Source organism: Hypomesus transpacificus, chromosome 21, assembly GCF_021917145.1.
Source record: "Hypomesus transpacificus isolate Combined female chromosome 21, fHypTra1, whole genome shotgun sequence".
Lineage (NCBI taxonomy): Eukaryota > Metazoa > Chordata > Actinopteri > Osmeriformes > Osmeridae > Hypomesus > Hypomesus transpacificus.
This window is the reverse complement of record NC_061080.1, coordinates 7,183,944-7,207,743: the sequence shown is the minus strand read 5'-3', so window position 1 is coordinate 7,207,743 and position 23,800 is coordinate 7,183,944. Positions and strand designations below refer to the sequence as shown.

At 41.8% G+C, this 23,800-nt stretch overlaps 1 long non-coding RNA gene across 1 annotated transcript in view; it reads left to right on the top strand.

Annotated features, from left to right (window-relative positions):
* LOC124483186 overlaps positions 1-17,218 on the top strand; it is a 35,657-nt gene extending 18,439 nt beyond the window's left edge. Inside the window, exons 2-3 of the long non-coding RNA XR_006957781.1 lie at positions 16,979-17,029; positions 17,141-17,218. This is a non-coding gene — a long non-coding RNA (uncharacterized LOC124483186). The remainder of the gene's footprint in view (positions 1-16,978; positions 17,030-17,140) is intronic.
* The last annotated feature ends 6,582 nt before the right edge of the window (positions 17,219-23,800 follow it).

Here is a 23,800-nt window from a genome sequence, read left to right as displayed (position 1 = left end):
AGTTTTTACGTTGAGAGTAGCTACAAGCAACAAAACTTCTCTTGATCCCAAACAGTATCTATCTTTGTATTTATGTCGATTCCTTATAAAGCATAGTCTGAAAGTACTCTTTATAGATTTATTTTGGTTAATTATATTGTTTGATAGATCTTGGTAATTTCGGTTATTTCTTTGATTATCGGTATATCACTTTTCCTGCTGCCATGAAATATGCTAGCATACCGAGCTATTTCAACGAAGCGACACCGAAGACCTCAAGAAACTTATACCCTCATTTGTCTAATTAGATTGTGGTTGAATGTCATAATTTTAAGACCTATTTTTTGTGTACTTTCAGTTTTACTCTATTTCATTAAAAAAACTTGGAGCTTGGACGCTACATCCTGACTTCGTGTCTTTGTGAAAAGAGTTAGGCTGGCTGTCGATATGTGTTAAGAAACACACTTGGAGGACAGTACAGTGGGGACAAAGTGCCTTTTGTCAACGATGGGTAATCTGTGCTAGCTACGTCACCACGTCAACACACGTTAGCAACGACGCATGGATACAACGTGATAGAGACTTTCTATCTTGCAAATTGGAGCTTGGATTACGAGTGAAAAATACCACCCCCAAAAATCCCAACCATTTGGCTTTGTTGAGAAAGCGATTTCGAGTGGAACTGCCATCTCGGATTTTTGATTTAGGTCGCTAAAGTCTTTGTAAATTGAGCGAGCGCGGGTCGCCCGTGAGACCGCCTAGTCTTTTAGGCGGCAGCCATGTTAGATAGGGTCATGGTAGTATTTTCATAGCTAATTTTATAGTCCAATTTTACGCGAAAAAACAGAGAGGGAAATTTTATGACGATATGACTATTGTGAAGACAGCAAGGTGGTGACATTTTAATGTAGGTTGCTGTAAAAACGTTGATTTATTTGCTACGTGAGAGCCTCCAGTCAGCCTCCATTGACGATTTCCGGCAGCAACAACAGTGTTGTCGACGAGTGTTCGGTAGGCTACAGTCCGTTTGGACCCCTCTACATTTGCGATCAAAATATTAGTGCTTGACTGGTCTACTAGTCCAGTGGACCCCCTGCCCTGCATATTTTAGACGTTTCCCTCCTCAAACACACCTGATTCAAATTAATAGGTCCTTATCAGGCCCATTTATTTGAATCAGGTGTGTTGGAGCAGGGAAATATCTAAAACATGCAGGGTAGGGGGTCCCGAGGACCAGGATTGAGAACCAGTCCAGCGATCTTTCCATTGCTTCACAATCAAATCCGTTCCACTTTATCAGTAGGGAGAATACCCATAGCAATAGAATTCCACTCCACGTTTTCTAGAAAAACAGCATCATGCACGCAGATTTAATTCCCATATTCTTTGATCGACGCATCGCGCTTGTAGCTAGCACTTCAGACATGACTGTTCCACAGACAAGATGGACATAAGGAGGGTTTTTTCGACGAAGAGGAAAGTCAAAGCTGCCCAGTTTTCCCTTCAGTGGCCAAAGCACCCTTATGAGACATTCTCTGACTATAATAGTGTTAGTTAAGTCACAAAGATCTTTCTGCAAACATTATGATTATTGCTAGCTAGATAAGCAAGCTTTTTACCTACATCTAGCACTAGGCTATACCATACTTAATTTACCCATTACAAGTGGAACAGCATTTGTTGATTTCTTAATCTGGGTCTGAAATATGTTGTGCTTTTGGCCGTGTTCAGATTTAGGCGTCTGTTTCAGGCAGAAATAGATGACAAGCATGTTTTTTCCAAGTAGCTACAAAATAAATTGCTGGTGTTTTTTTTATTGCCATAACAACTGTGAGCTAATCTGGAGTTAACCTTAGCTAACATGCTAGTTTGTCTAGTTTGTCTAGCATTGTCTTCCAATTTAAATAAGGTTTCTCAACTTGTAATTTTGGCAATTCGCAGAATTTTATTGCTACATGTTAGTCTGTAACATGAAGGCAAAACTGATTCAACCATTAAAACCATATAGCCTATCCTCTGAAAGCTTATACCCTCAGGATGTTATCTAATGAGACAAGAGACACTTCCATCTCTCCATATTAGGATGCTGCCCATGCATAATAAATTCGGTATTGCTAAATGGAGTAGGCTATATGGCTGATACTTTTTTGGGCTGTGCCATTTAGGGAAACTGATTCAACCACCTAAACCATGTATTTTCTGAAAGCCTACATCCTAAGGATGTGATCTGTGGAAAAGACTACAGGTTTGAACACAAATTTGATCATTTCTGAACTGTCCAGTCATGCTTTAGCGAGATGCTTTTTTTATGTAGCCTACATAATTATTAGGCTACTAAACCTATACCAATTGTAAATTTTATATGCTGATAACATGATTTACATCTCAGAAATCTTCATATGAAAAATCTACATTAAGCTTATTATTATCATCAATATAAAAGAATGCTCAATGCATCTCCATGTCTCCTGATATAGGTGGTAGAGATTGAGAGTGAATCAGAGGCAGGGGCAGCATGCAGAGGCAGTGGAGACAGCTCTGTTGCTGAGGTGACTGCTGAAAGGTGACAGGTAGTTGAAGATGTCCCATTGCTTATTGGGAAGTTTAGTTTTCAAAATATTTTAATGTCCAGCCCCTCAGTATATGTATAACAACTATGGTAAATAGTTGGTAAATGCACCAGAATGCGGGAAATTGCAACTACATCTAAAAAAATTCTAGGGGAGAAACCCCCAGACCCCCCGCATAATGTGTGTCCCCCCACTCTCAAAATGCTGCTGACGCCCATGGCTACAGTTCTGTCTTCAATGCCACAGCTATGGCTAAAATGTATTATGTCTTATTACACGGCTGTTCTTTAATGCTGTAGAATGCTCCATTCACTTGAATGGGGCTTCCCAACGTTCTGCGGTGAATCATTTTCTCATATTTGACCGTTGCTATGCACATTTGACCGCTGTCAAAGGAAAAGTGGCCTTTTTGCCTCGGATACACGTCTTTCGTAGCACTCCGCAAGTAGTCCGGTAACTTTTCAACCCCAGCGTACTCTGTTGCTTAGCGACGTCAGCTGATTTGAAGCCTAAAGAATGTTCAAAGTCTATGAAGTTCAACGTCTTTGGCAAACTATTTCTCTGCTGATCAACAATACGAATGGTAACAAATACATTGTAAAAAGACACACTGTGTTAAGTTATTTTTGTTGGCAAGTAGCCGTGTAATAAGCGGGATAATGCATAGAGCGCGTCGGGGTGCTGTTCGCCCTGTCGGGGCTTATTTTCCCGATAATGACCGGCGTTCTATACATTATCCCTTACAAAAGAAACATTCTCATTTCCGGCGCTTTCAAACAATCAGTGAAGTGTGGATAGCAACGGCAGCTAGCTTGCCTCTAGCAAACTGCTTTTGAATTAGCCATGTCCCCCTAAATTAATATCGAACTTATTTACGTTTTGGGGGGCTTATTTTCAGTTAGCAGACGGTACTATTTGAATCACAATTCCATCTGAAATACTGCCAGTGACAACGTTGTTACAGTAGCTTGTTTCAAAGGGGGTTGGCTTGTTTCAAAGAGGGTTCGCTTGTTTCAAAGGGGGTTCGCTTGTTTCAAATCGGGTTTGCTTGTTTCAAAGAGTGTTCTTAATGATTTATGCAATATGAGTAGGCTAAATGCTTGAAAATATCACTAGAAGGGAGTCAGGTGGCAAAGAGGTTAGGGAATCGGGCTAGTAATCTGAAGGTCGCTCGTTCGATTCCCGTCTGAGCCAATTGACGTTGTGTCCTTGGGCAAGGCACTTCACCCTACTTGCCTCGGGGGAATGTCCCTGTACTTACTGTAAGTCGCTCTGGATGAGAGCGCCTGCTAAATAACTAAATGTAAATGTAAAACGGACCCGCCTTAAACCAGTGGTGATTTCTTTAAGACTGCAAGGGAAGCTCGGCTTCCCCTAACATAAAAAAAAATGATGGTCAAATATTTACTATTGTTTTAAAATTGTAATACGTTAGAACACGTTCATATCGAAGGCTGGTTCGTTCAGAATCAGCTACATATATTAGCAGGTCGACTGACTGATTTCCGTCTCATACTTTCCCGTAGCGCCACAGTGCATTTCCCTGTGGAAGCTCAGCTTCCATGGACTTCAATGGGCCTGCTATGAACAGTTGTTTTGAGTGCTTCAAAACTATACGGTCATTGGATAAATGCTGCGATTATGTCCCGCCCTGGACGCTCAGCGTCTCTTGGGGTGAATGGAGGAGTGGGCTGGTCTGGACGCTGGGTTTCCGCGTGATGATTGGAGGGTCTGTCGAAAGACTGCATCTCTTTTTGATTGACAGCGATTTTGTACTATAAAACTCGCCGAAGCTATTCAAGCTCAGTCTCACCACGGATTTTGCAACTGCAGTTGAAAGACAAACTGCGGCAGCCTATTTCTTGGTATTTGCTTGGCGAAATTGCTAGCCATTTTTTATCATATATTTCATACAATTATACATCGCATTCCTTGTTTTAGTTTAACCTAATTCCCACATTTCCTTCAGGCTTAATATTTTTTCTTTAGTTCGTTCATTCATTCATACAGTAGGCTAGGCTAGTGTCGCAGGGGTGAACTAGCCAGTGAACTGAAAATGTATATGATGTAAGCCGAAAATGAGCTTCCCCTATTTGAAAGACCAGCAGCCGCCACTGCCTGAAACCGAAGCAAGCAAGCACACCCTACAATTTCCCCAGAAATTGTACCCTCTCTAGTTTTCTTTATTTTCCGGACACGTTTTTTTGCTCGCCTACTGCTTTCACACCGTTTAAGCTAGAAACACCGTTCAAACTTCACTTGATAAAGTCTGAACTGCTTTAGTGTGCTCTTACTTTTCTCACAGATAACTTTAAACGTTTTTAAGTTATTAAAGTTTTAAGTGCTTAAGAAAATGAATGGGTTTCAATGATTCAGAATTTTCAAGTCAAATTCAATTGTGACGTCATGCACTGACAGAACAGTTTCTCAGAGTACATTTTTTACACAGTTTAACACTTTCTTGCCTGAATATGTAGACTTTTTCAAATAATATACCTGAACTGTTTACACCATTTTGAAGACAAGATATAGGGCTTTGTAATGATGTAAATATTTATATGATTATGTTAGGCAAATCATCCTTTATCAAGACGATTTCACGGAGCCATTCTGACAAAAATCTTCGCCAATACCTTTTGAGAAAACTTCATTTTTAACTACTTTCAATACAAGATAGAGGACAGGTTAGAGTGTATGGAATGTGTGTAATTTTGTCATGAATTCAGAACAGAAGACAGATTTAAGATAGACTATTTTGTTTAAAAGTTATGACTACTGAAGTGATGAGTGAGATAACGCAATTCCAAGCTAGCGCGATGGCTCTCCACAACTAAAAACGGTTCAGTTTTTTTCCACAATCGACCAATTTGGCCAAACAAGATATGTCCATTGAGCTTAAAGTGTACATAATCTAGCTAGATCATTTTTCTTTAAGCAAGTTTCACAGAAATCTGAAAAAATCGAAGCTCAACACTGTTATAGCTGACCGTCACGGTCAGCTATAACCGGGGTTCAGGAAAGGCTTACTGCAGCTGGCCATACTACGAACAAATGCTTCGTAACTGAAAAGTTTTTAATTTTAATTGACGATATTGAACACAGATGTTAAGAAACTTGTCTTTACTGTAAATATATTCTCTGTTTTCAATTTGAAGCAGTAAATCTAATACAGTAGGAATTCTCCCACAACATCTGCTCGCTCCACTTCGACAAACATGTTTTCTCAGTCAACCATACATTAGACAAGCTAATTTTCGAGCACTTTCAATACAAGATACAGGCCATGTTAGAGTTGATAAATATATACATAATTGTGTGGACAATGACAATGTAGAACAGCAGACAGATTTGAAATATGATCTTTTGTTTTAAAGTTATGGCCATTCTAGTAACGAGTGCTTACAAGGCTAGCTACGAGTGTCATCATAGCTGCCATAGAACGGCGAAACTAGCTACGTCTATCGTTCGTTACCTACAAACAAATGCTTCCTAACAGGAAGGAGGTTAAGGAACTTGTCTTTAATCAGAAGATCGTCTCCGTTTTCAATTTGAAGCAGTATCTACCTTACTGTAGGAAATCTCCCATTACATCCTCTCTCTAGCTTCTTTGGCTAAAGTCAGATGGACAATGTAGCATGATCTTATTTACCACCCACAATAGTTCAGCTTTTATTGCAGCAGCATTCTGAGTTAGAGTAGCTTTTGCAGTTGCAAAGCAAAGTCACGTAATGTGACGAGATTGAATTTAAAAGTATAAAAAACTCACCGGGGACAACGACAACATCGGCAACCCTGCACGATGTATTATTATTTTGATGTCATCTTTAATGACGCGTAGCGTCACACCGGTGTGACGGTTTCTGGCCGGGCCCCAGAGTGTACCGTCACACCGGTGTGACAGGAACGCGTCCTTAGAACGTCCAGTTTTCTTTATTACGTCACAATAGAGAGTTCAACATTAGCCAACGTGTATATTATGAACATAAGTCTCAATTTACTGCATATTTTGAGAAAGTTTACCTTTATTATCTACATGAAAACGTTCAGACAATGTTGTTTAGCTAATGTAGGCTAACAGCTAACCAAAAATAACTCACGCTTTACTCACTTCACCTAGTAAACCATAATATTATCCGTTTTCCTTGACTTGGCTATCACTTTCAACACATTTTACTATTGTATAACCAACCAGAGATCGAAATAATAGATATACATTTACAAATATGCATCTTAAACATCCGACAATCGTCTTGTCTTTTGTCTCATTTACATGCGGCCATCTTGGATTTGTTTGTGTTCAGGTGTACAACACCGGCAACAACGATGAACCTTGATGATGTCCCACTTGACCCCGTACACCTCAGTATTGTCTCGTGAGAAGAGTAGGTTCTCGTTGACCCTTTGACATCCACAATGCATTGAGTACTGATCAAAACAAAAAACATGGCTGCTCACATGATCGGTTATAGCCAGGTTAGCTTGTTGACAGCTACACTACGATCCTATATCATATCCGATCACTATGGATTCACTTATGTGAATATTTAAAATTTGGAACAGTATTGACTTATATAGGGTATATAAGTTATACCCCTATTTCTCAACAACCTATAAAAAACCCACACAAACACGTTTCTTAATTTTTACCACAGTATCCTTGAACTCGTTTCAGGTACATGTCCAGGAAAGGGTACAATCACATCACTCTCACGTTACTTATCAAGGAATATCATTAGCACTAACATTGAGCCATAAAACATATCACATCAAAATCATTTTAAACTTTGATGCTGTGTAGGGGTAGGCAAGGCTTCTGTCAATATTCCATCAAAGATGTATACCATGTTTGAGTTGTGTGATGTACTGGCTATTTTTAGGACATGATCCTTTACACAGGATCCACCATGGACATCCAGGATCATGATGGGCTTGGGATTTCTGGGTCTGTTGTCTTGACAAGTCAACTGGCATTTATTGTCATCATATACTTACATTACACAATAAACAAAACATTCTTCCAGGACCTAGACATAACCTAGACAACTACAACAACTAAGTATAATTAGGTAAATAAAATTGGTCCAACAAGACAAGATGACATTTGTGACAAATGCCCCAAGACACAAAGAGGTGTGGATACTTCAAGTTCAAGTCTTTTATTGTCAGATGCACAGAACACCACAAGGTCAGACTGGGCACTGAAATTCTTAGGACAAGACAACACAAAGCAACCTGGCATAATATAAGTACACAGAACATAGATTACATATATGATAAGCAAAAAAATAGGGAACCTCCTAAATATACAGATAATATACAAAATGTGAATGTAAACATAACATCCTAATTCCATGTGTGGACGTCAGTTATTGAGGTAGCAGCCATATGCAAAAATATTGAGTGAAGTCTGATGATGTACAGGTGCATGCGGGGTGCATGGGTTTGTCCACAATGCGTGTGGCTTTGCGGATGCAGCGTTAGGTATGTTTGTGAGGGAGGGAAGAGAGACCCTGACTATATTCCCGGCTGTCCTCACCATCCTCGGCAGAGTTGCGGTTTGAAGCGGTGCAGTTCCAAAACCAGGCCGTGATGCAGCTTGTAGGCGGCCAATTTGTGATCCACAAACTCTGCCGCCGAGAGGCTGAATAGGGGAAACCAAGGTGCCAGACGCGCTTTGTAGATTTGTATTTATTTGGTCTTAAAACAAACAAGGTTGTGCATCCAGTATAGCGGTCAGCAAAATACGACTTCCCCCGTCACCCCCTCCTCTCCTCTCCTCAAACACACAGGTGAACAAGTTTAAATAGCATAACTTACTCCGCCCCCCACCAGGTGCCCAAATTACCGCAACCTGGCTCTTACACAGCTCCTCGGGAAGCTCTCTATAGTCCCTCTATGCAATGTGGTGAAGATGTGGGATTGCAAATGGTCTTTCAGCCACTGCTGGTACATCAAGGAATTAGGTGCTCGACAGTGTAGTTGATGTTCAGCAGGGATGGGTCGCTTTGTGCTGACCTTTCTTGCTCTGCACACCTGAGAGAAGGCCATGTAGTACTATACATGGACAATTTGTACAGCAGTGCAACCCTCTTTCAACATTTTCTGTCTCTTGGTACTGGGCCTGTGCGGGCCAACATTCACATTTACCTGTAAAATTAGAAATGGAGATGTTCAATATATAGAAAACGGTCAACAGGAGGCAGTCAAGGGGTATGACAAGAGATGTGTTCATAACCCTATGAAAGATTACAGTCATACATTACTGTCTTGTCATTTCAATAGGCTGTTATATTGAATAAGCAAGAAGTCAGGTTTATTCTACATGTCGTCCATCAAGTAGCCCTAGCCTAGGTTTTCCAAACAAATTACACTTGCCTCATTTTTGCAATACTTGAAATGTGGCCTGACAATACATGAGGAATAATAAATGTTCCATCAACACGGAAATTAATGGCAGTAGATGGTAGCAAGAGATCACAAAACATAGCCATCAATTTAGAATGGATGTCTGCTTTATTCTGTTTACTCTAATTAGACTAAACGTAGCAAGTTACTTGGAGCTAGCTAGCAAAAACATCAGATCGTGGAAATCAACAACACAACATGCTTTCATCTCGAAATCATGCCACAGGTATGTGTATAACTTAATAATCTACTCACCAGAAAGGTTTTCCCAGAAAAGTAGAAGCCAACCAAAAAGCTTGATCGCCTTTGGTCGAGGGGTCTGGGAGTCATTTTCCAGTCTCGCCTGTATGGCTCAACTTGGTTGACATTGTTGAAAATTTACTAGGCTGTGTTACGTTGTTTGTGTGGCCAGATTAAAATGAGTACAAAATAATGCAGGTGCATCCATACAGACTAACGTGCTAGAATTGTAATGCATCGTTTTATTTTTCTTACTTATTTTGTGAACACGGGCTGTGTTGCCAACTCAGTAGGTTTACGAGATGAAAGCCAGGTAGAGAAAACAACGATGCATAGCAATCAAGTTAGACTGACTGGATGGATCTGAATTATTGTGTATTCGTTATAATCCGACCACACAAACAACGTAACATAGCCTAGTAAATTAGCAACAGCCAACTTGTTGATTCAACTCTTCAATACTTTTAACACTTAAAAATGTATGAAAGTCAATAAGATACTCTTTTCATCAGTTTTTTTTCAATTTTCAACGGTAAGAAAATATTGCAATGCATAACAATGACACATACTTTTAACACTTTTTCTCACCATTTTGTTTTTAAAGCACATACATTTTTTAAAACATTCACTATTCAAGCCATCAAAACAATCGTTTCAACTGCTTTCAGCAAACACACACATTTTCTTCAGGAAATGTACCTTTCTAGTTCTTTTGCTTTTCTGACGAATTTGTCACCATATTTGCATTGGACTCTATGGGGTGAGAGTTGGACTTGGTCTCGCTTTCATGGGGCTCTGAACAAATGTGTAAGTCTGTTGGATTCCACAGACAACTGTCTATGACAAGCACAAAATTAGCTATCTATTGATCCAAAAACGAAGCATGAAGAGCAAAAATTGTGGCAATGCTGGCAAACTAGAAATATTTTTTCAACAACGTCCGAAGCTCCCCTCCACTCTAAGCGTTTCAGTCTGTACTCTAGGCTTTCACGTACACACCCATGTAAATCTCAGAAACGGTTTGACAAACACAATCAGTGATATTAAACAAAGTTGAATAGATATCAAAAAGCTGAATATTAAAAAAATAGTTTAGGGTTTTGCAAACATCTTAAAGTTTAAATAGTGGCTGTAGCTGAAGGATTGAGGAAGAAGAATGATTTGAAAGTTGAAGAAGTTTAAGAGGAGAATTTGAGAAGATTTGAAAAAAACTCAATTGGAAAACCATGTAAAAAATATTATGAATATTGATTTATATTTATTCAAGCATAAGAGGTACAAAGCTGAAAAGATATAACAGTCATAGCCTGAAACTGCAGATTTTTTTTGTAGCTGAACGGTTTTAAAAGCTGAAGATTTGAAGCCGCTGAAAGGTGTTGCGGAAGAAATAGAAGAATAAGAATATGAAGAAGTTGAATAAAGATTCAAAGAACATTACTTGGAATGCTGCTTCAGCATTAAAACAAATATAGCTAGTTGATCTCTTATTACACACTTAAATGATACGAGCAGACAAAAGGAAACTTTGGTGGGGTTTTTCAATTCAGCGCCTTCAGCCAGGGACGCAAATCCTCAACTTTGGTTGGAGGTCAATGCAAAGTAAATGTCGGCCCACAACACTCGGACCTCTTCTTTCCATGGTCAAAACAATGATAATACAGGGTCTGATTCCGTTTTCTCCAGCTGTTATGGCAGCCACAAACTGCACAGTTCAGTTGGGCCATTACAGAATACAAAGGGAGAGGCTACAATGAGACCCAGTCTTCTGTCCTACTGCCAGACGAGCTGAACTCCTTCTACGCTCGCTTTGAGAGGGACAGTGAACCCCCTGCAGTGGAGCTACCTGAAGGCCAAGCCAGTGGTGTGCCTACACTAACTGTAGCTGAGGTGAGGCTATGCTTTAAGAAGATCAACCCTCGCAAGGCACCTGGCCCAGACGGCAAATCAGGTAGGGCCCTTAGGGGCTGCGCTGACCAGCTGGCAGGGGTCTTCAGTGACATCTTCAACCTCTCCCTTAACCTGTCTGTACTCCCCACCTGCTTCAAGAGGACCACCATCATCCCTGTGCCCAAGAACACCAAGGTCACATGTCTGAATGACTATCGCCCAATAGCACTGACCTCTATCATCATGAAGTGCTTCGAGCGGCTAGTCAAATCATTCATCTGCTCCTCGCTGCCCCCCACACTGGACCCTATGCAGTTTGCATACCGGTCCAATAGGTCTACAGACGATGCCATCGCTCTGACCATGCACACCGCTCTCTCCCACCTGGACAAGGGGAATACATATGTGAGGATGCTGTTCATTGACTACAGCTCTGCATTCAACACCATCATCCCCTCCAGACTGGTCTCCAAGCTTGTGGACCTGGGACTAAGCACCTCCCTCTGCAAGTGGATCTTCCACTTCCTGACGGGGAGGCCACAGGTGGTGAGAATCGGTGACCGCACTTCATCTGTACTGATCACCAACACAGGCACCCCCCAGGGCTGTGTGCTCAGCCCTCTCCTGTTCTCCTTGTTCACCCACGACTGTGCGGCTACGCACAGCTCCAACCTCCTCGTTAAGTTTGCTGACGACACAACCATCGTGGGCCTCATCTCTGACAGTGACGAGTCAGCCTACAGAGAGGAGGTTGACACCCTGACATCATGGTGTCAGGACAACAACCTCTCTCTTAACATCAGCAAGACCAAGGAGATGATTGTGGACTTTAGGAGGCGGCAGGAGGAGGAGCATGCACCCCTATTCATCAATGGATCGGAAGTGGAGAAGGTCAGCTGCTTCAAGTTCCTCGGGGTGAACATCAGCAATGACCTCACCTGGTCTGTTCACACGGACAAGGTGGTCAAAACGGCCCGTAAGCGCCTCTTCTTCCTGAGGAGACTGAAGAAGTTTGGTATGGACTCAGTCATCCTTACTTTTACAGATGCACTATAGAAAGCATTCTGACTGGTTGTATCACAGTGTGGTATGGGAGCTGCACAGACCGGGACCGCAAGGCCCTACGAAGTGTGGTCCGTTCTGCTGAGTTCATCATCGGCAGGAAGCTCCCAGCCCTACAGGACACCTACCACACACGTTGCCTTAGGAAAGCCAGCAGGATTCTAAGAGACTGTTCCCACCCATCCTTCAGTCTCTTTACCCCGTTGCCTTCTGGCAGGCGTTACCGCAGCATCCGGTCGCGCACACGCAGACTGGACAACAGTTTCTACCCAAGGGTCATCAGGCTTCTCAATGGACACTGATATGGACATTTTTACTGCACACTAGTCACTTATACACTGTCACTTTCAGCTACTGGTTGCTCTTTCAGTAACATTGCACTACTGTACCTCGCCACCAGGCTCCTGTTTGGTCATTGACAAAGTCACTGATCTGTAAATTTGCACTACTGCACTGTACTCCATTTAGGTTAGATTAGTTTATAGGGTTGTAACAGGTTTTTTTTTTTTTTTTTTTTGTGTATTAGGGTTAGTATAGCGTACTATTTATTGTTATCTGTAATTTAGGAAGTTTTAGTGTTAGGGTTAGTATAGTCGTTTATTTATTGCTATCTGTATATTTAGGAAGTTCACTTATCTAAGCTCAGCATAGATGTAAATTTGTTCTGTGTACTTATATGTTATGTTATGCCAAGTGCTTGCGTTGTCTTGTCTTAAGAATTTCAGTGCCCAGTCTAACCTTGTGTTGCTCTGTGCACCTGACAAATAAAAGACTTGAACTTGAACTTGAACTTGGGCATCTTTATTAGGTTCTCGCTAGGTTCTCTCCTTTTATGGTATGCTCATGAATATATAGATGAGCTGCGCGCTGATTGGTTGGTTTTCAACGCGTGAAGCTTCTGAGCAAAAACACAACACGGCCAACAGCACTCACTGAAACAACGAAAGTGGAGACTTGAAATAAAAACTTGCAAATAAATCTATTGTGTCTACACAACACTGTTTTCAACAGATTGACTAGATATAATTTGAAATTATAACGTTAGTTGTTTCCACTTAAGTTGTCGAAGCAAACTGGATCGATTTAGGTGGGTAGAACGTTACAGCTTAGCAACCAAACAACTAGCTAGCTATCGTGATTCAACTCAGCTTCAGTTAGCTAGCTAGCCTTAGATTTCTTGCTGAAAAAGATCTGGACAAACATGTATCGTGAATTGTAGATTTACATGTAACAAGGGTTATTTATTCGAATGAAACAACTTTACATTACGCGGTAGCCCCATTGCCAATTAACTAAATCATCACACATTCTACCTATGCAGCATCCCAGCTAACACATGACGTTGCGGCAACGTTGCCAGTAAGTGCTCAGTTAGTAACCCGCGACGTTACCTTCTGGCAACGTTGTGGCAACGTTATTAAGGGAATGTTGCCAGTTAGTCCCATGGACAACGTAGCCACGACGTCGTACCTTGGTCGGCTGGTTACGTTATTTTTTGACCCGTGGACAACGTTGCCGCAACGTCGTACCTTGGTCGGCTGGTTACGTTATTTTTTGGTCGCATAGACAACGTTGCTGCAATGTTGTATCTTGGTCGGCTGGTTATGTTATTTTTAGACCCCTGGGCAACATTGCCGCAACGTTGTACCTTGGTCGGCTGGTTACGTTATTTGTTGGTCCCATGGACAACGTTGCCCCAACTTTTCTATTGGATTGCAGTTGGAAAACGGGGGATTTTGTAGCGTCGGTGTGGCCCTGCTGAAGTGGGGGAGCAAGAGGTGGTCGAGAGTGGTTTCACTGGGTAATGTTAATAACTTCAGGACCTGCGTGGCTGCAGGTGGACTGTTGCCTCAATGGCCTTAACTACCATTGAGGACACCGAGGTCGTATCCTCTGTATTTTTTTTCTTATTTCAGTTTTTTTTGCTTAAATTGTGGTATATAAACTCAAAATAAAGTACACGTGAAACTGACTGCAGGACGATGATCTTGGTCTGCCACAAACCGTAACGTGATTTAATACTTGAAGAGCCAAGAGTAGCTCGAGAGTTTGGACATAAGTGCTACGTGTCATCAACAACACGCACTGTCGCTATATAGTCAGTTAGTCACAGTCACTCGAAGAGGAGCGCATCAAACTAAACATGTAGGTTGAGAGAAGTTTAAGTGGCAGATGAATGTGAGAAGAAAATTCATTTTCATGTTGAAATATTTTTATTGCAGCCCAGCGTACTACTCAGATAAGGAAACATCGAATCGAAGTTTGGTTAACCCAGTCAGTACCGGTCGTCAATCAATTTCCACCGGTTGAATCAACATTAATTTTGCGATTGATATGTCATTGATGCGATTGATTGAAAATGAAACGTTTATTCAGTGTTGATTTCTCAATGTCGGATGTTGAACCTGTTGTATATTTCTTCCGGATGCCGGAGCACAAAGCAGCAACACGGCAGATAAAAAATAAAACATCCGGTTAATTTTCAAAATAATAATAATAAATATTTTTTTGTGGTAACTTGCCCTTACGTCATGAGTCACCATAATGGTCCTTCAAAAAGCCTCAGAATGCCCCATTTTTACCTCAAGATTTCAAAAGCTCTGCACCGCTCTCAAGGTTTTTAAAGATTTCTGACACATCTGAATAGGCCTACATGATGTTGAAATGGCATATTGTTTTCATTTCTATCAGTTTAGGATTTGACTGTGTTTATAATCTTCACTAAAGGGAAAACAGGATAGGGAGGAAAAGGTTGTGTCAAACCAAGATCATCTTTGGGCCAAGCAGCAAGAAGACGAGCAGTGAAGAGAGAGATAGAGGGAGAGCAGGTACTATAAAAGGAAGAGACTATACCAGAACTGTATACGTTTTAAAAGTCAGATATTTAATGCATGATAATTGAAGTATTGTGTAAGATTACAATAGAAATGTTTTCAAAAGCTGGCTTTCCATAACAAGTGTGAACAGATTAGGCACTATCATCATCAACATAATAGTGTAATAGGGCTTGGGTGGACTTTAAATACTGAAGGAAATATGAAGAAACTCATTTCAATTATATGGAAATGTATTTTGTGACACATTTCTAACACTTGTAGATAGATGCTTCAAAAGAAAGATGACATAAAATCAAGTTTACAAGTTTAACTTGTAAGCTCCTTAAGACTCTGAAAATGGCCAGATTTAAATAATGTTTTTTTTTTCATTCTGGGGGAGCATGCCCCAGAACCCGCCTAGAAGTTCTGACTCATTAACCTCAGTATTTTTTGGGCCCTGCGTACGGCCCTACACACAGAGTTACAATAGAAAACCCTGGGTATATTTTGTTTATTTCTCTGTGTCATAATACAAGGTTTAAGTTGCCTATATCTGTAATAAACCTGTTATAATGTGTTCAATCAGAATCAGAAGGGTGGTGATGTTAATGTGTTTCATGTATCAAATAACCGTTTAGCTATATAATAAGCTAACCAGGCCTCTTTGCACCCTAGGCAGTCATAATCCCGAATTGTGGCTACTGTAAATAAATAATATTTGTACATTTTAGTAACCTTGACCAATTCCTCTCCCATGCTGCTGATCTATTAGGGCGATTATAATTGAGTGAGAGGGCTACACTTAACTATAAACATGTACAAAAGCAATCAATGTGTGATGTGTAACATGATTAAACAAACATTATTTGTATAGCACACCAAAGCAGTTTGACACACAAAGCAAATTTGTGCTTCAATAATTTTGTAATACAAAATTGTTAAATGTGACCAAAAGGTAAGCAACTCTTAAGAGTTTCATTTCCAAAGACAAGTCACCACATAATATTACAATTCTTCCTTAGCAAACCTGCCCCTCAGTGTGTCCCTGAGCAAGAACTTTGCGCATGCCCATTTCAACGCATCGCTGAAACTAGGGTTTCAGAAGAGATTTTGCAGGGGTTCCACCGTTTTTCACGCATTGGATTTGACCTCGAAATTAGCTACTTCAAAGATGAGTTTCTTACAGAAATAGTTTTATATATATAAACACAGTTTCAGAAATAGGATGGGGCATGCTATTACGTATCGACTTGAAATAGAGGCTATTTAGCCTGTTTATGTGCTATCCTATTCACATTGTTTACGTTAGGATTTCACTAGCTAGGTTAAACCCTCCATAAAGTTATGTTGAAATACTGAAAACACATACATGTTATCAAAGTTTAGCATCTCACAAATCACCCACAAAAGAATGAGTGAAAATAACATTCTGAACTGTTAGAAAACCTTGTCCCAAAATAGTTTATTTAGCCCTGAATTTTCAAAGACTGTGGAGCTAGCGCATGGCTGATCATGTTTTGATTACAGTCGGTCATGGCATGCACAGCAATAGCGTCTAAAAGTATCATGTCACTAATTCTTCCAATTTGTACATGACATCTGTTTTTGGATAAGTTTATTATTGTTTATTATATTATGTTATTTTAACCTGTACATGCGTGAGTTCTGAATATTTCCGACGCTTCCACCAGAGTGAGTTATTTTTCCAAAACGGAAGCTAAGTAGCTTTAATTAGCTTCCGTTACCTAGCAACCTAGCATAATACTCATACCAATGCTACTACTTGCTAGTGTTACTTGGTAGCCTACTAATTGTAAATTTTGAAGCCTTACTATAGCGTTTGTCATAAAACATTTTGCCTATCGGAAAATAGTCGGTTGGAATGTTCAGAATCACACGTGCGACGCTACGCTGTGGGGCCCTGCTTTCGAGGGATCACATATGTGCGATGCTACTCCTTTAATATCAATATACTAATACCATGTACGTAAACTGCATTCCACTTTCATTTCTGTACAGATTATCCTACCACCGTCACACGGCCTAGCACTGTGTCCCTGGGAAATGATGGTAAAGTAATGAATGACCATTTATAACAGTGACAATGATTGTATGAGCCATGGCAACCCTAAAGGCTATGTTTTGAAGCAAAAGCATGACTTTAAACTTTTGCATCACCAGATGCCATACCCCTAGGTGTCAACTCTAGTTTGGTGGAGGAGAACCCATTTGGGGCCCAGGAAAATAGCTGGCCAGGCAAGTGCAAATATAAGACACTCAAAAAATACTCAAACCTTCTCAATAGCATTGCAAACTCATCCTAAGTTGTTCTGATCGTGGCGGGGGGATACATATTTGTCAAAACAACAAATGTTGTTATACTAATGCTTTGTATATAACCATTCAAGGTAACATTTGTTATTTACATCACTGTTACAGCTAATCTAGACGAACCACAGTGTATGCCAATAATGCATCCTCTTGTAAACTTGTTTTACTTTTCTTTAAAGACAGACACATTACAGGTTATGCTCCGGAAGATGGAGACACTGGAGGAGAACCAGCAAGAGGCTCTCCTATTCAGGCGACTACAGGGCAGAAGAGGTGCCAGTGATGGACCTACAGGTGGCCCAAACACAGGCTAAACTCCAGGACCTTGAGGAGCGCCTTAAGGTGCTGGAGTTCCGAAAGAGAGTGGTAGGTGTTTTGAGATGCCATGAACTATGGCTTACACGCAGTGGCGGTCCTAGCACATTGTGCGCCCAGTGCGCCTCCCCCCGCCCCCCGGGAGGAAGAAATCTTGTGCCGCCCCTTACCCCGTCGGCCCACCGAACGAGCACTGTTTAATTCACTGTTTGGCACTGTTTGAAATAAAATGACTGAATGTTACATGGAAATGCTGCCTTGTTTATGATTAGCTTAAGTTAGGCTACACACCACACAAACATAATCCTCCTAAAGTTGGCCATATGTAGCCTATTATACAACAACACGTAGCATTTGGGGCAAATGAGGTCTGCATATAAATCGTCCCAATATAAGCAGTAGAATTGAAAAATATAGGTTACTTACTTAACGTTGCAGTTATGGACTGGCAACGTCACAAAATTACGTTGCTAGGAGGTCGCGGTTACGGACTGGCAACGTCACAATTTACGTTGCTAGGAGGTCGCGGTTACGGACTGGCAACGTCACAAAAATGACATTGCCAGGATGTCGCGGTTACGGACTGGCAACGTCACAAGATTACGTTGCGGTTACCTTCTTTCGTCCCACAGATGCACGGTCCCGCAACATCGCCAAAGACGCAAACAGATGAACATAAGGTTGGAACAGCACCTCTTTTCAGCAACAGCTTCTTTGCAAATTCTGCTATAAATTGTCCTAGGTTTTCAAAACTGTTGTTGGTGAAATGGTTAGAGCAAATTGTTGTGTTTTCGGTCTATAATGTATAGCCTAATGTTCATGCATTACAATACCACCACACCACCTAAGGGCGCTGTAGCATATGTTACGTATGCTGGGTGGAATGCCATTGAACTTAAAATGAAGAAGTGAGATAAAGTATGTACGTTGAACCTACGGTGCACGTTTCTGCCTCGTTATTATTTTACAATACTAAACTACCATACTAGTACAAGTGTTTACATCTAGAGATAGAACAAATTGGCGACGAGGATGGCGACTGCAGCAGTGCCTCTACCTGCTTTATTCCTGCCATGTGCCGGACAACCTATAATTCCGTTCGACATGTGGGCTAAAATGTTCATGAACTACCTGCTAGCTGTTCATGCAGAGGGGGACGACTGGCCAGACACGAGGTTACGTGAAATCCTCTTACACTGTCTGGGTACAGAGGGCCAGCGTGTGTTTTACCCACTTGCAGACACAGGTACAACCTACAGTGAGGCAATGAATTCACTGCGTGCACACTTCAATCCAGCAATAAACGTTGTGGTGGAACGGCATAAGTTCAGGCATAAAATACAGAGACCGCAAGAGTCCATTACAGAGTACGTTTCCGTGCTGCGCGAGCTTGCCACGACGTGTGGATTTGAAGAATATAGAGACAAAATGATACGTGATCAGATAATTGAGCATGCTAGCCGTGCAAAGATACGTGAGAGACTGCTAGTGCAAAGTGATGTAAATTTGACACAAGAGAAAAACTCTGCAAGTTGCATGCCAGGTGGAAGCTGCCATCGGATATGCGCGGACTCTAGGCCCAGAGTCCCAGGCTCCCGTGCACGCTGTGACGGCGAAGCCTGCATTCAAACGTCCATTCAAGAACAGAGTGAAGAACAACTCTGCAGAGCATGGGAACGCCAATCCAAGACAGGGGGATATATGCTGTTTTAGGTGTGGGTCATCTTCTCATCTTGCAAATGCTCCGGACTGCCCTGCGCTGAAAGTGACTTGCCGTAAGTGCAATAAAGCAGGACATTTTGCCTGAGTTTGTAAGTCATCTGAAAGGTCAGCTGAAAAGCCAGCCAAAAAAGTAGGTGAAGTCTTTGTGCTGGGAATAAATACAACACATCCACCTCATAAGGAATGCTTGGTTAGACCTGTTGTTAATTTCCTCCAGGAACACAATGACTCTTATTGAGTGACTTGTTGCTCTTGTAGGTTAGTTAAAACGAAGTTAAGTCTTGTACTCGCTGTGAAATATTTTACTATTGATTGTTCTTCCACAGGTACAGTCCTGCACTTTTTTGTGGTTCATATTGTTTTAATTTGTAAACTTGTATAACTGCATGCTCTTATGGGTCTTCCCTTTTGGCACTTGTTTAGTTATTTCACAATGTATGCTTCATTTTTTGGCTGCTTGCAATGTTTGGGACTACCTCGTTGTTATGATCAGTGACCTATGCCCTTTTGTAAAGCTCTCCCTTGGAAGTCGCTTTGGATAAAAGCTTCTGGTAAATGCATAAATGTAAATGTCATAAAATAGCTTGTGAAGTGACTATCAATGCAAAGTCAACTTCCTGCCTTGTAGAACTAGTGGTGGATACGGGCGCTGCTGTGTCCATCATTCCTGAACCTGTTTACAGAGAGCATTTCAGCAATGTGCACCTGACTGAACCTCAGGTTAAGTTAGTGTCATACACAAAGGCAGATATCCAAGTGCTAGGCTGCCTATCAGCTACAGTGCGGCATGAAAATACTACAATGCCAGCTACATTATACATTGTGAAAAAGGCAGGTACGGCTTTTTTGGGGATGGACTTATTCAGGGCACTGAGACTTTCCATTGTGAACAACACCGTGCTTCCAATTGTGGCTCCAGTGACTGAGGTCAAGACTGGACCATTGAAAGTGGGCTTAGCTAAAGGCTTTGTCCACCATGTGAAAGTGAAGGAGGGCAAAGAAGCTGTACAGCCCGTTCAACAGAAGCTGCGGAGGCTTCCTCTCTCTGTGAGACAAGCTGTCTCCACGGAGCTGGAGAGACTGTTAAGAGATGGACGTGATCGAGAGGATTGATGCATCTCCATGGGTTTCACCCATTGTGGTCATGCGACGGAAGAACGGTGCGGTGAGACTTACGTGAGCCTAACAAGGCAAAAGTTATGGACGGTTATCCGCTTCCACATATGGACGATCTGTTCTCCGAGATGAGCAGTGCTACGGTGTTTTCCACTACTGACCTGGCGAACGCTTATCATCAGGTGCTCTTGGCTGAGGAGAGCTGAGACATGACTGCATTCATAACGCACGCCGTACTTTTCAGGTTCAAACGACTACCATACGGACTAGGGCTGCAACAAATGATTATTTTGATAATCGATTAATCTAGCGATTATTAGCTCGATTAGTCGACTAATCATCAATTTTTATCATTGATTGATCAGAAAGCTTTGAACGATTATTCAGCTTTTGCAATTTGTTAAAACATTGTTATAGTTATTCTAACTAATAAATCAAACCAAGAAATCACTTCAGCTTTTGAAACAAATATATGTATTGCACTTTGAGCCAACTGAACAGGCTATTACATCTCTTTTTGTCCAATTGTGTCCAACCTAAATCAAAAATGCTCTCTAAGCATTGTTGTAAAAAAAGTATATAAAAGATAAATAAACAAAAGTAAGTCAGTTGTATTACAGAAAAAAAAGTAGGAATGTAAACAGATCTCTTGTAAGACAACAGGGTTCTGTTCAATGAAAAACAGTGAGTAACAGTATCATTTCTGGACTGGCTTTTTGTTTGTCTCATTACAATGGTCGTATATACTGAACTGTCTGTCGACATGTTGCTACGGTGTTAGTATCCATGAAATACTGCGTAATTTGTTATTATCAACTGGTGTAGCTAACTAGCCATCCTGCTTGAGCACACTCCCGTCCTGCCGTTTCCATCTCCTCTTGTGCGGGAATGCTTTCATTTTAAATGTTCATGCATACACGTTGTGCTACCATGGAAAACAAGTTCCGCATTGAACACTTTACATATTACAGTATTTTTAGTTGGATCTTTGGTGAAACCTTCCCACACAATACTTTTTCAGGCCCGTTTACACCCTAAAATGTTTACCGCTGTTTTTATTCTATTGGATATCATACGGGAGCCTGCATTAATCTAGCGCTACAGCGCCGCACTGGTCAAATCACCATATTGCAGGCACTTAAAATAGGTCCTATGAGATCAAACGATTTGTCGACAACAGAAATATTTGTTGACAATTTTTTATTGTCTACGTTGTCGATAATACAACGTCGTTGCAGCCCTAATACGGACTGTGCTCAGCTCCTAGTGCGTTCTCCAAGATGATGTCGCTTGTACTGAAAGGCCTCAAGGGGGTCCAGTAGTATTACTTGGACGATCTCATTGTGTACGGCAAGGTCAAGAAGGACCACGACCGCAACCTGCAGGAGGTGCTCGCCGCGATCAAGGGAGCCGGCCTCCAGCTAAACGATGACAAATGCCTACGCACAGACCACCAGGCTTTGACCACTCGACTGGCAACAATAGGCCTGGGCCGCGCAGGAATGCGTATTGCGCGTTGGTCTGCGAGACTAATGTGTTTCACATACGATGTGGAGTACCGTCCTGGCTCACAAATCCAGGCTGTCGACTGCTTTTCCCGGTTGCCCCTCGCAGCAGACGAGAATACAGAGCCAGTGACCGAGCCAGAACTTGTTGCTCTGTTGGACACAGAACTGAAAGCTCTCTCTGTGAAAGACTTTACTGAGGCATGTCAGGTGTGCCCTGAGCTTACAGCTCTTAGAGCACAGATACACAGGGGCTGGCCTAAAACAACAAAGTCCCTGCCAGAAGAGCTCAAACCTTACTTTGCCACGAAAAATGAACTGTCAATACAGGATGTGATCATTTACAGGGGCCCTCACCGACGACTCGTGCCTGTTGCTTTAAGGAAGCAGCTGGTGAACTTGGCACACAAGACACACCAGGGTGTTGTCCGCACCTAACAGAGGCTGCGGGACTTATACTGGTGGCCCTGCATGGACATGTGTGTGCAGGAGACTATCCGTACATGTGGATCATGCCAGATCAATGACAAAAGTGCCAAGACCCATCCCGCCCCTCTCCAGCTTATCCCACTTCCAGATGCCCCGTGGCAGAAAGTGGGGATAGATATTGTGGGACCATTCGAGTCAGCAAACTGAGACTGTCGCTTCGCAGTGCCGCTGACTGACTACTACACAAAGTGGCCAGAGGTCGCTTTCACTTCAACCATCACAACCGCGGCGATCACTACCTTCCTATCTACTGTGTTCTCCTGGTTTGGAAATCCTACAGAACTGGTGAGTGACAATGGAACTCAGTTCACCTCCAGCGAATTTGCAGAATACTTTGCAGCGAGAGACATTGAACACAGTAAAGTGTCTCTCTACTACCCACAAGGTAACAGAGCCGTAGAGCGCTGGAACCGTGTTCTTAAAGAAACTCTGCTCTCTGCCGAACAAGAGAAGAGGCCATGGAAGCCGTATGTACAAGATTTCTTGCTCATCTACCGTGCTACTCCACATGGCACCACCGTGGTGTCAGCGCTTAAACTCGTGCAACCGACTAATGCGCACCAAAGTGAACATCGGCCCGGCACGAAAAACTGACCCACTGCCAGATGAACAACTACGCAGTTGGGTCGCCGCCAAACAGAAGGCATCAAAAGTGTACATTGATATGAAAAGGGGAGCACGTGTTCCAAGATCAAAGAGGGAAGCTTAGTCATAGTAAAGAAACCTTTCCATGTGAAAAAGGGACTGTCTAAGTTTCAGAGACCTACCAGAGTGATACGCAAAGCTGGTTTTAGTGCCTTTGTGCTAGAGGATGGGCGTACATGGAACGCTACCCACCTCTCTCTGGTCCCTGAGAGTGAAACAGACAGGGGTGCAGACCCTGAACCAGTCGCTTGCCCTGCCCCTGCTCCCGTGACGGAGTCGGCTCAACAACCAGTTGGCGGTGGGGTCATGGACAGACCTATGAGAATGAGAAGGGAGCCTGCTTGGCTTAAGGAGTATGAACACTAGTTCTGATGGACTGTGAAGGATGAGGAGAGAATAAGTTGAGATGTGAAAATAATACTGTTGAGTACTGAAAAAATACTGTTTATGTTGAACATTTCTGATTGTGATTTATATTAGGCTGTTGTGGGTGTCTTTCTTACTTTGATTAACATTTTGAGATTTTACAGGCTCAAGAGAGATTCCCCGTTCAAGTCACAGTTATTTTACAGTGAAGCTGTTGGTTATGGTTATTATGAAAAACATTTGTAATGTGAAGATTTTTGATGATGCTGAAAAGATAGTACTTACTATTTATTTAGTATTGCACTGCTGGTGTCTGTGTAACGGGACATAGTACTTTTGTTTACAGGTAAGC